Genomic DNA, 11,863 nt, shown 5'->3' with positions numbered 1-11,863 from the left:
CATGATTGTAAGTTACAAACAGAATGTTTACATAACCTTTTAGTTAGTCCTATTTTTCCGTTGGAATGCTTTTCATTCTATTACGTTCTAGGTCAAGTGAAAATGTTATAAATAGGAATTTGACAAACCAATAATTCATTCCTTTTCTTAGATAAGTCTCTGGTAAACCATTTGTATTCAGAGTTTACCATTATGTTGTTGACATCAGGTATAATTCGAGAGTAATTATTTATTTAAAGTGTTCACTTTGTGTTGTATTCAAATAAATTGCTTCTTGATATTTCTTAAATTATGGTTTCATTTTCTTTTTGTTACACATTTATAGACCTAGAGTTGTCACTCATTCTAAAGAGAACGTATCCTCTGTACTACGTGCTTTAAGATCACATTGCAGTATTTCGTTATTTCCAGAGCACTGCATTCAGGCAAACAAAGTATGCATCAGAAAGTGTTCAGCACCTTGATATAAAACTATCATCTTAAATCTTTACTTTGTACTTTGTCTACAGTTTTATCAGATGTTTAGCATATAAATATTTACATAAATGTGTTGTGCAAAATGATGTCATTCCACATAATATGTCAGGTCGTTTACCCCTAGGATTCGAAACACAATCTTATATACCTTAACAATGCAACTTCCTTTTGCTCTAAACCAAGTCAGGTGAGTTTAATAAAAATAATACATACATACATACATACATACATACATACATACATACATACATACATACATACATACATACATACTGTGTGTGTTTTGACATCAACTATAATTAGAGAGGATTTATTTTGTATTTTTGAATTATGTCTTTTATATATGGTTAATCTAGATTTCAAATCACCAGATGTTCAACGCATAAATTATAGTGCAGACAATAGAGAACGATCGAATTAGAATAGTGCTGATTTAACTTGATATATGATAGTTGAGGTGCGCTTTTGTAAGGTGAAATATTAACTCGTAAGGATGCATGGATGGTTCGGGTTTTGCCTGGTTCTATTTATTCAGAATATCACAGAATCGATGGTAATATTACGAAAGAGGAACCCGAACCACATAACGCCCTGGGCATTATAAAGTATTTAAAAAGCTTTAAATTCAAACTGGATCTGCCTTAATTGGAAAAAATGTACAAATATTATATTTTAACAATATTTTGTTTAACCTTATAACATTTGGGACTAGTGTTGGCCGTATGAGAAAGAACTCCTAGAGAAAAATAACTATCAAGGCGATGAGAATAAGGGCGGATACAAAGAAGATTGTATCTCTTGCACAACTTGACCATGAGACTTGGTGGGAAAGTTCGACCTATCGCCGCTGTAAGTACAGACTGATCCAGTTATTTAAGCTTATCGCGGATTAGTGTTTTTTATATCACAATATGTGCTTCCTTGTTATTTCAACGCGGAAAAAGCTACCTGGTGAAGTGAGAAAAAATCCTTCATTAAAAAATTTCAAAGCCAGCCTAAACCAAGAAAAGAAATCACTCCTTGTCACTGATACGCTGGTCAGGAAATGTCAAAGATCAGAAATTCAAGGCTAGGAACAGAGACGACTAAAATCACTTTCTTTTAGATTGTCCAAAACATACTGATTTGAGAGATCACATTTTAGATACATTTGTACTTCCATCGTTCAAAACTGTATCATCTGGCAATTATATGTACCGTAATTAACAAGTTCAGACATTAACATCAGCCAATTATATGTACCCTAACGAACAAGACCATTCTTTAACATCGGGCAATTCTGTGTACCCTAAGAATACTATTATTTTTGTTTTATTTCCCACTACCAAATACTCAGAAATGAATTATTCTGTATGGATATATGCAAGGAATTATGTCTTGCTTGTACTTTTTTGTAACCGTTTGTTTGTACCAGTATCAAGTTTTGTCTTCTTAGGGTTTTGTTTCAATTTATCCCGTTCGTGCAAAACCATGACTTAGTAGGAGCCATATGGGCTCATTGGCAGAGTACCAGACTTGTAATTCAAGGGTCGCGAGTTCAGTACCCGACCAGGTTAACCCAACGCAGCCAACCCGGCTGCGTCTGTGTGTCTTTGTGGAAGGCAATTACGTCACGTATCCTCAGCATGGCATAACCAGTAGTGTGAAGAACGGTTAAAATCATAAAACCCCAAAACTGCACCTTTGGGAGCAAGTCGTCCACTAAAGACGTTATTCATGATGTGCTCTGTGTGAAATTGTACCGTATAGTTTGAAAATGCTTGATTTGTCATATAACCTCTTACAGTTACTGAACTGCTTCTCGTGAACATTTTGTTATTGTTGTTATTGTTTTTGTTGCTTTTTCATTATCTGGCAATTATGTGAATTTTTATATTCTTTTTTCACCTTGATCGTGTTGAACTGTCTACATTTTACATTTCGTATAAATCCTTCAGTGAAAATGTAATATCGGTGCAATGAGATTTTGTTTGAAGTCATTAAATATAACATTCTGATGCAAATGAAAACGGAAATCAACCGTCACATCATGTTTGCGGTACCTCAAATTATGCAGATAGTTGACTTTCTTCAAAGGCATGCCTATATCAATTTTCTTTACCAATTACCTGTATGGCCTTATGTCGCTATTTCTATGGTTGTGCATATCGTTATTTTTTAAGGAATTTATCTCTTAGATATTTTGCAATATCTGTATAGGAGCGTATAGGAGCGTAACGATTTGGGCTTTAGTTGACGTTTAACCCTTCCTATTTTGCTTGGGTAAAAGTCTATCCAGAAGCAAGCATGAAAGTCACTGCTGACCTCGATATAATAATAACGTCGATATATTGTTGATAATATCTGAAGGTACATGGGCAAGATCACTGAAACATTTTTTACCTGAAATTTATTAAACATCCTTTCATTATATTTCAGTGTAGTAATCTTGATTTATCACGTTCGGGGTAAGCCTAGTGCAACATACCGTTTTGTATTCTTCACTGTTTAAACTGGCATTTTCATTTCAAGCGATGCTTTCAGGTTTATATATATATATATATATATATATATATATATATATATATATATATATATATATATATATATATATATATATATATATATATATATATATATAAACCTGAAAGCATGGCTTGAAATGAAAATGCCAGTTTAAACAGTGAAGAATACAACACGGTATGTATATATGTATATATATATATATATATATATATATATATATATATATATATATATATATATATATATATATATATATAGTATGTATATATATATATGTATGTATATATATATGTATATATGTATGTATATATATCTATGTATATATATGTATATGTATGTATGTATGTATATATATATATATATATATATGTGTGTGTGTGTGTGTATATATGTGTGTATATATATATATGTGTATATATATATATGTGTGTGTATATATATATATATATATATATATATATATATATATATATATATATATATATATATATATATATATATATATATATATATATATATATATATGTACATGATAAATAACTGAAGTACTTTTTATTTTTATCTTTTATGTGTATTCATATGATGCAATTAAAGCCATTTGGCTCAAAACCACTTACCCATTTTGAACGGAAGTTTATATATAGTTTACATTAACATCATCTAATATAATAGTTGCATAGTCTTCTTTTGAAGTGCTGTTTGAATCTGCACGTATGTTACCAGTCGGATTGACTGTTTGGTGGACGGTTGACTGAACAAAGTAAAACAGGCATTAACTCTGAGAATGATTTTCCTAGTGGTACATTAGATTTTAACTCTTATCGGTACGGTACCGACCCCAGACCCCGTCTTTCCGGTACGACGGTAACAGTAATAAATGTCTTACTGGTACGGCGTACGTGACCGTACCGGCTTACCTGTACTACGGGATAAACGAATCCAGGTAATTTAAGTGTCAGTTGTTTATAGATCTGGTCTTCTTTTGCAATTTATTGAATTACTCAAAATAAAAGAAATAACCCATGAGCTGGAAAACTTACATCATTGCAAACAGAAAGTTAACAGTAATTGAATTTGCCTCGGTCACCAAATAAAACGTAGTCATTACAAATCTGGGTCAGGAAAATATCATCGCATCATGCATATGAGTCAGGTTCCAAAAATAGATCACATCTGTCGCTCCTTGAAATGTTGAAACACGACTGAAATTTCATCCATTATATTACATTTTTTAATATAAAAAAAAGTTATTTATACCTATTGTACGCACGCCTTCTGTCAGTATCATACAAGTTGTTTCTAAACCCATCCTTGTGAATTTTGTAATGCGTTGACACCTTGGTTTACATCATATATTGTATATTTTCCTTCATTAGTATTACTCACATTAGTATTACTCATGTCGATGAACCATAAATCCTTTCGTGCATGAAAATAAAATCTCATTTAAAGCCATATCTTGTTTTGAAATCTATAATTAAGTTAAAATCTCATTTCTTTTTTAATTTCACACTTAAGATAAATTCTTATCAAAAGAGAACATATTAGAGGAGTGGATATATACACAAAGGGTATAACCCTCTTCAGTGCCAGTATACATCTGTCAAAACATGCAAAGTTTGTTAGACCAATACAAGTCTATCAGCACGTGCAAAGCGTTGTAATGCCAGTACAAATTTGTCAACGTGTGCAAATTTTATTTCTGTGTATGAAACTTACTTAGCCACTCCCTATCTCAATACTTACGTACTACTAGTAATACGAATTTGCCTAGCAGATGAGTGGTTGTGGTGTAGTCAAATATCACCCAAAGTACGTATTGAGTTTAAAGTTATATTTTAGTAACTTAAAACGTGTCATTTACGATTTCAAGAGCAATCTGTTTTACGGGAAAAGTATTTTTATGAGCTAAAATAGGCAATTTAACATTGTATTTTGCGTGCAATGCATCAGGACCTTAAGACAGGACAGAGCTCTGCATTCAAATTATGGCGTTGCATGAATACTAGTTAAGATGCAACGAACGAGACAATTTTCATATGCATTGTTGCTTGCGTATAATGTACGTGGGAAGCATCATGATGCCAGGTAATGGGGGCTGCCATATTGGTCTTCTTCCAGTCAACCCAGTCTTTTCACTGACTGTCACATTACATGCATACCTTAAACCTGATGACTATCAAACTTTCCATATTGAAAGTACAGGTGTGGTCGGTGCTGATAATAGCCAAGATAAATATAAAACTTTACTGAAATTCATACTATAAAATGACTTATTTGCTTGTTTACATTTGACTTCTTTTAGTCAACTTTCACCGCGTTTACTCTCTAAGTATTAGTCCGCCAAATTTTATATGTTCGGGTATCACCAGTCTCTATTTCTTAATATTTGCCTACGGATCATGATTAGTACTTGTCGTTAGCTACTTATCTTAAATAAACCTTACATGTATGAATACATGGGATGTATACTGAATTTATTTTTAAGCACGAGAACTATTCTAACTGTGGTACGCGTTTCCACCAGTGTGTAAAAAGGCACTTCCAGAACAACAAGAGAGTGAATTAAATTAAGAAAAAGACAAATTTTAACAAAATTACAAACTGATCAAGTAAGATATATTAGCAGTTGTATACTGTACAATATGGTTCTTCGTAGAATTCTTGTGGATGTCATGACTGTCACTAATCATGAATATTAAATGAAGTATAGCGTAACATGCTTAATGACGGTGAATATGACATGTGAATATTGATGTACATATGCACTTGCTTTTCTACACTGGATTGTATGGTGTCTCGAATATGCCACAGAAAAAGTTGACACTTATTTGTATAATTAATTATGTACGTTAATGGTGATTTAGTGACTATTTCTGTATTTGTGATTATTAGTTATTTATGTTCCTTTGCGTACGAAATGTAAACACTGGATAAATTAGTTTGTATCATTGCACAGTGTAATAATTTACAAAGATGCTTTAAAAACCAGAATAGAAGGTGGAATTTTAATGTGGCTGGCGGTCTACATGAAGGAAAAATATTAGATCAAAGCCATAGACTTTGTACATTTTGCCATGAACGCATTATTAGGATACCAAGAAAGTGGTTACAGATTTTACCTCAAGATTCAATAACTAATAAAGCTTAGAAAACTTAATTACCAATTAAGTACAATGGACCCTTGCGCAGAAAATATGAAATATTCAGACTCTATTTTGGGGAACATCATGTTTATGACTAAAACATTGTTAATAATAATAATAATAATAATAATAATAATAGTAAGAAGAAGAAGAAGAAGAAGAAGCAGAACAACAACAACAACAACAAATAATAATAATAATAATAATAATAATAATATAATTATTATTACTCTTCTTATTATTATTATCATCATTATTATTATTATTATTACAATCAACAAAATACAAGCCGAATTGTATTGCCTTCTTAACTCATTAACCCCTGGCGCCGGGTTTACGTGGCAGGAGGTAGTAGCCTACTGCGAAGCTCTGTAGCGTCAAGATCATATAAGATACACTAAAGAGGATGATATTTTAGAAAGGTAGACAGATGTAGCTCTACAATGATACAAATAATCTGGACGTTTTAGTTGTACTACAAAATACAGAGGGAAAAACCTAATTTTTTGGACCCGTTTTTTTTCCACCCAAAATTTGGCCGTGGTCGGAATCCGATTTTGTGTCCGGATTTTAGACTTTTTGGCCTTGGATCTAAGACAGACCGGTCTGAACTTCACACAGACAGGTGAACCTTTGCAAAAAGTAGGATAAGGTGGGCATTTGGAATAAAGAATGGTCTCGATACGAAAATGATGGGTCGGTTAAGCGAAAAAAAATAATCCAACTTTTACCTTCTGCACATGCGCGAGCAAAATAACCAATGTAAAATAATATTTCTAACACAACTAGGCATTAGACTAATGGAAAATCTGTTGGAAGTAGGATGTATTCAGAAATAGCCCCCAAACTGTGTTTCCTACTCGCATTTCAGGCGAAAACGACAAAAACCTCAAGGGTATTAATGAGTTAATCATAAAATGCTGCATATTACCAATCCAGGCCTTCATACCTTGTTTAGGAACTATTGTCAAGGTTTTAATACTCACTAGAATCCACTTTGTTGATTATACATGTCAGTGGGATTTTACATGTCAGTGGGATTTTACATGTCAGTGGGATTTTACATGTCAGTGGGATTTTATTTTCACCACATACAGACTCCATGTTGCCGTACACTGCATCAAAGTCTGTCGACAAAAAAGTATGGAACTGTTATTATCACAAGTTATTATTTCACACACTCACTTCTGAATCGTGCACGAGACTTAACTGAAAGAAATGGGATCTCACTGTTACCATAATGTTTAGTCATTTCTTCACAGAGTACCATCACCCACCCATACTGAATTGTGCGTTACCAATAGCCCTTAAAGATGGAAGTAGTATAGTGTGACCCTTTGGGGACAATGGAAATCCCAGTCAAGAAGGTCGTGGGACCCTTTGGGGACAAGATTTATAGAGACATTGGAAATCCCAATCAGAAAGGTTGTAGGACCTTCTGGAGACAATGGGACTTACCATTAGTATAGAGACAATGGGAATGGAACAGGTGAGGTGACGTCACGGTACTGAAGATTAGTAACAATGTTGCAACAATGTTACAAGTGGCTGATCTCAATCGGGAGCAAAGAGCGGAAGAAAAACAAACTTGAACGCTTGGCGGGACATAGACATAAGTAACACATACATCATACAGACATAGGCTGATGAACATTAATCTATCACACAACAACTATACATCCGACTAAAAAAGAAATTCGTCAACAAAGCAAATCTTTTCGAGGCATATGAGTGCCGCTGAAAAGAACCTTTGGTTATCTTCTTCTTATTCTCTTCTTATTCTTTTAGTTTCTTCTTTCCTTCCACCAGCTTCTTGTTTTCTGCTCTACACTCTTTGTTTACTTCTTTTTCTCATTCTTTTCATCTTCATGTTTTTCCTTCTCCTGTTCTTATTTCTTCCTTTCATTTTCTTCTTTCTTTTCTATTTTGTTATTCCACTCTTTTATCCTTTGTATGTCTTCTTCATCCTCCTTCTCCTCCTTTTCGTCTTTAATCATCTCAGTTGCTCCTAGGCCTTTTTAAATTGTGTAATTCCATTTTTAAAATGTGATGAATATAGATCACATTTTCAATTCTCACTAGTAATACTTCCACCATGCCAATAGTATTCACTACTTCCTGAAGTTTCAACATTTTATTCATATGGTTGCTTCCCATCTTCTTCTTTGGTTATTCCGTAGAATGGCGCAAATGATGATGATGAATAAGAATTCAAGTCGCTTACGCAAACTAAATGCTTTTGCGACTTGTTAGATCCCGAAGGTCAGGATTATCAATTGGTCTGGATTATATGAATAGTGCCACTATAACCTCGCGTTTATCTGTGAATATCACACTTTGTATTTATGCTATCTGGAAGATGCAAGGTGGAAAGGTACCCAGGAAAAGGCGCAAACGTAACCAGACAAACACCACACGTCGAGACCAATTCATGGGACACATTTCTCGCAATAAGCGTTGGTAATCCTACTTAGCTTGAATACGCTAATCGATATTTTTCCCACGGAATCTGGTGTACCCCCACTGATAAAGTCATGGCACAGTAGGTCGTTTTATACTTCTTTTTGTCGGAGGCAATAAGAGTACTTTCTGCACAGAGATGTTCGTACTCCAGTGGCGAATCTAAATGGTTTAGTCACTAACTTGCACATCACAACACACCGTTCAGAAGTTTCCTCTTGAACTAACTTTACATGGTGTAAAAGATTTTGGTGACCTTCTAACTCTTCCTCTGGAATTCATTGCAGTATGTCTACCTTGTAGTAAAAAGGAGAAGTCACAACAAACCAATCATTCTCGCCCACGTCCAGTTCAAAAATGTCTGACCACTGGAACACATTGATCTGAATCAGTCTTCTTTTAGCATTCAGGTACCAGTGGTTTAAACATCGGTGACGTGTTCTTTGCGTTTCAAGTGTATTTTGACCAGCTCTCGGTAAATGTATTCTCTCAACTCCACAAATAAACCAGGAATATTCTCTTGTAAAGTATCCATGATCGTGGCAGTCAGTATTATTTTATTTAAAATCTTCTCTTAGAGCGAAAGTAACGGTCACGAATGTAAATGCAGTAAAATCATCTAGTGTAAACTGTCTAAAGCGGAATAGTCGGATAAACGCAGACTTGATCCTGAGAAATCTTGTTGACTTTTGTCACGTTCCTCTTTTGAATTTCTCGACACAAAAGTTCTTCAGTCACCAATTGGGATTTTGCTCTGGCAAGTTCCTGCCAAACATCATTGTATATCTTCTTTTGCAGTTCGTTTGGTAATCCTTGAATATTATTTTTTAAATGGAGTTTAAATACTTGTCTCGGTGTTGTCTAACGTTTGACTCCTAGCCAAGCTGATTTCTTAAACAACATAGTATGCCACTTCAATGACTAGGGTCTCACTAAAGGTAGGTAGTGACAATGCGGAGACCATCGAGCACATTCCAGGTAAGCCGAATCTTTCTGCTCCCACTGCTGAAGTGACACACCGCAACTGAAGCACTTGACTTGATCCCCTTCACCCAAGTTGAAAACTCCGACTCTGGCTAATTGTACAGGGGTAGGTCCTCCCAGATGTTTAGGCCATTTTCCTTGGAAGGTTGGAAAACTACTTTTAAAGTCACAGTATTCAGGCAAACGCACAGGGAACGAATATTCGTCGTTCACAGGTTCATTTCAATGAGGGTATGGTGAAATCCGCAGGAGTTTGCTCAGTTTTGGATGACATCCGTAGGGTGGTAGCTGCATGGTTTCACGTGGAGGATGACACTGACAATGAAACCCAGTAAAATGATAAGGTGTTCTGTAACTAGCGGCATCGCTTTCGCATCCGTCAGGTTTAACACTCACCGCATCACTTTCCATGGTGGGTGTAGTGGCAGTAGTTATAGTCATAGCAAAGTTTCCATGATGTGGTACTGCATCGCTGAGGTCACAGCGTACGACATCACTCTCGTCGCAAGGCACAGCATCGCACTCCACTTGAGAATCCCCGAACTTGAATGATGTCTGTTTAAATGTATTCATCTTTCTCGCTTGGTCTTGGTAGTTACATTGAACCATTGGTCCTTGACGTTGTCCCTTTTTATCTGCTGAACAATATTGACGTGTCCGGACGGTAAAGTGAAGTGGTTGGGAAAGCGCACTTGCATCTGGTACGCGATTTGATACACTTTTTCCAACGGTCGACTGACAATTTGGTGTGTGCGTAAACGTACAATCTTGTGCGGCTCGTATGTGGTCGCTTTAAAGTTTCCACCCTGTCTTGACTGCAACGCTTCCCTCGGCACGCCAAAGTTCATCACTCGACTGGTGCGATAATTGAGAGTCAGTCCTTTCACTTTACACTCCGTGTGCACTTCTCCTTGTTTGTCCCTGTATTCGTAGTCGTATTTTATAATACCACCCCTGTCAAAACTTCGAATCTTGTCGTCGGGGTGTTCGTCCGTCCAGGCTCCTAAACGGTCTCCTTCGATGTCAGGGTGACGTTGACCCAGGCGACCGATGTAGATGCAACTGTTCGTGTTAAAGTACAGGACGCGATCTCCTAACAGTTCTAAAGCTACGTGCAATTTTAAGCGAGCATGGGCTGCCACGTAGTCCGCAATGGTGACATTTCCAAATTCGTCGGCTTCTACGAAGTCAAGTTCTTCTTCGTAACTGACTAAGATCAAGTCCTCACTAACAACCTCCATATGTTTCGTGTATTTGGTTTTGTCGTGAATCATCTGGAAGTAGCGGGAAGCTTCTGTCAAATACTCCGTCTTGTGTAAAGACAGCCGTTTTTCCCATTTTACCCCACAAGCAATTTAACATCACTTTGGCAAACGATCGCCTTCCTTCGTTTTTTCTCCACGTGGTCTAAAGTTATGCCTTCCTGCTCCCAGTATTTCTCTTTGAATTTCTGTTGGTCTTCGGGAGTGTGGAACCAGGAAGGATAGCCGCTGACTTCTTGTTTCAGTTTCAAAAAGGCATCCACGTAGTCCGCAAAAATGCCTTTCTGTGTCTCGTCGCCCTTGTGGTATTTTTGTGTAACGGGAAAGTGGTAAATTTTGTACACTTCTAGCAATTGGTATCCAGAAGTCCAGAACGTTAAACAATTCCACGCTGACCTCCGTTCCAGTAAAGGCGCGTTCTTCCTGGGTGTGCTGACAAAGTCGGTCTTAGTTGCACGTTTCGGCACAAGTACGGCATAAGGGAAGCATCAGTTTTTCTGGGCAATGGTGAGGTAAAACAGGATGGTACAAGTCCGTGGGAGGCAAGACTTTACATTTAATCAATCCTTCGTATTGTCGAATGTTGTTCACGTTGATGTGTTTCGTCAGCAATTGCGGATGCCCTACAGGAAAGTGACAATATTTGCACACGTAAGGATACAGCGAACACACGTCCAAGTGTTTGATTGATTCTCCTTTCTCCTCGTCGATTTGGTACAGCAAAGAGGTGGCATTCTACCGTCCTCCGTACAGAGTGTTCCTTGGGTTCAGTAGGTCCACCAACCTGTAACTTTCCACGATGCGTTTAAACTCGGGATCAGTTTTCAAACGGTGATCGTACTCGTGTTCCCACATTTCCACCACTTGGTATCCTTGCTGTTCTAACTTCAATCACCGGTAACAAGTGGTCTCGTACAAGTCTTACATGGTCCGTTGCAAAAACTGATTGTTAGTGTCACGTTGAGGGTAACAGAGGGGACATCCGTGAAATAAGCAACCGTTAAACTCCTACACGATCTCAGGGTGTTC

General features: G+C 36.4%; 1 long non-coding RNA gene across 1 annotated transcript in view; it reads left to right on the top strand.

The window, feature by feature from the left end:
- The first annotated feature begins 1,093 nt into the window (after positions 1-1,093).
- LOC149805686 (uncharacterized) overlaps positions 1,094-11,863 on the top strand; it is a 105,390-nt gene continuing 94,620 nt past the window's right edge. The window contains exon 1 of the long non-coding RNA XR_016414973.1: positions 1,094-1,326. This is a non-coding gene — a long non-coding RNA (uncharacterized LOC149805686). The remainder of the gene's footprint in view (positions 1,327-11,863) is intronic.

Source organism: Sinohyriopsis cumingii, chromosome 2, assembly GCF_028554795.1.
Source record: "Sinohyriopsis cumingii isolate HCF-2022 chromosome 2, ASM2855479v2, whole genome shotgun sequence".
NCBI lineage: Eukaryota > Metazoa > Mollusca > Bivalvia > Unionida > Unionidae > Sinohyriopsis > Sinohyriopsis cumingii.
Note: the sequence above shows the minus strand (reverse complement) of the source record. Positions and strands in the feature narration are given on the sequence as shown.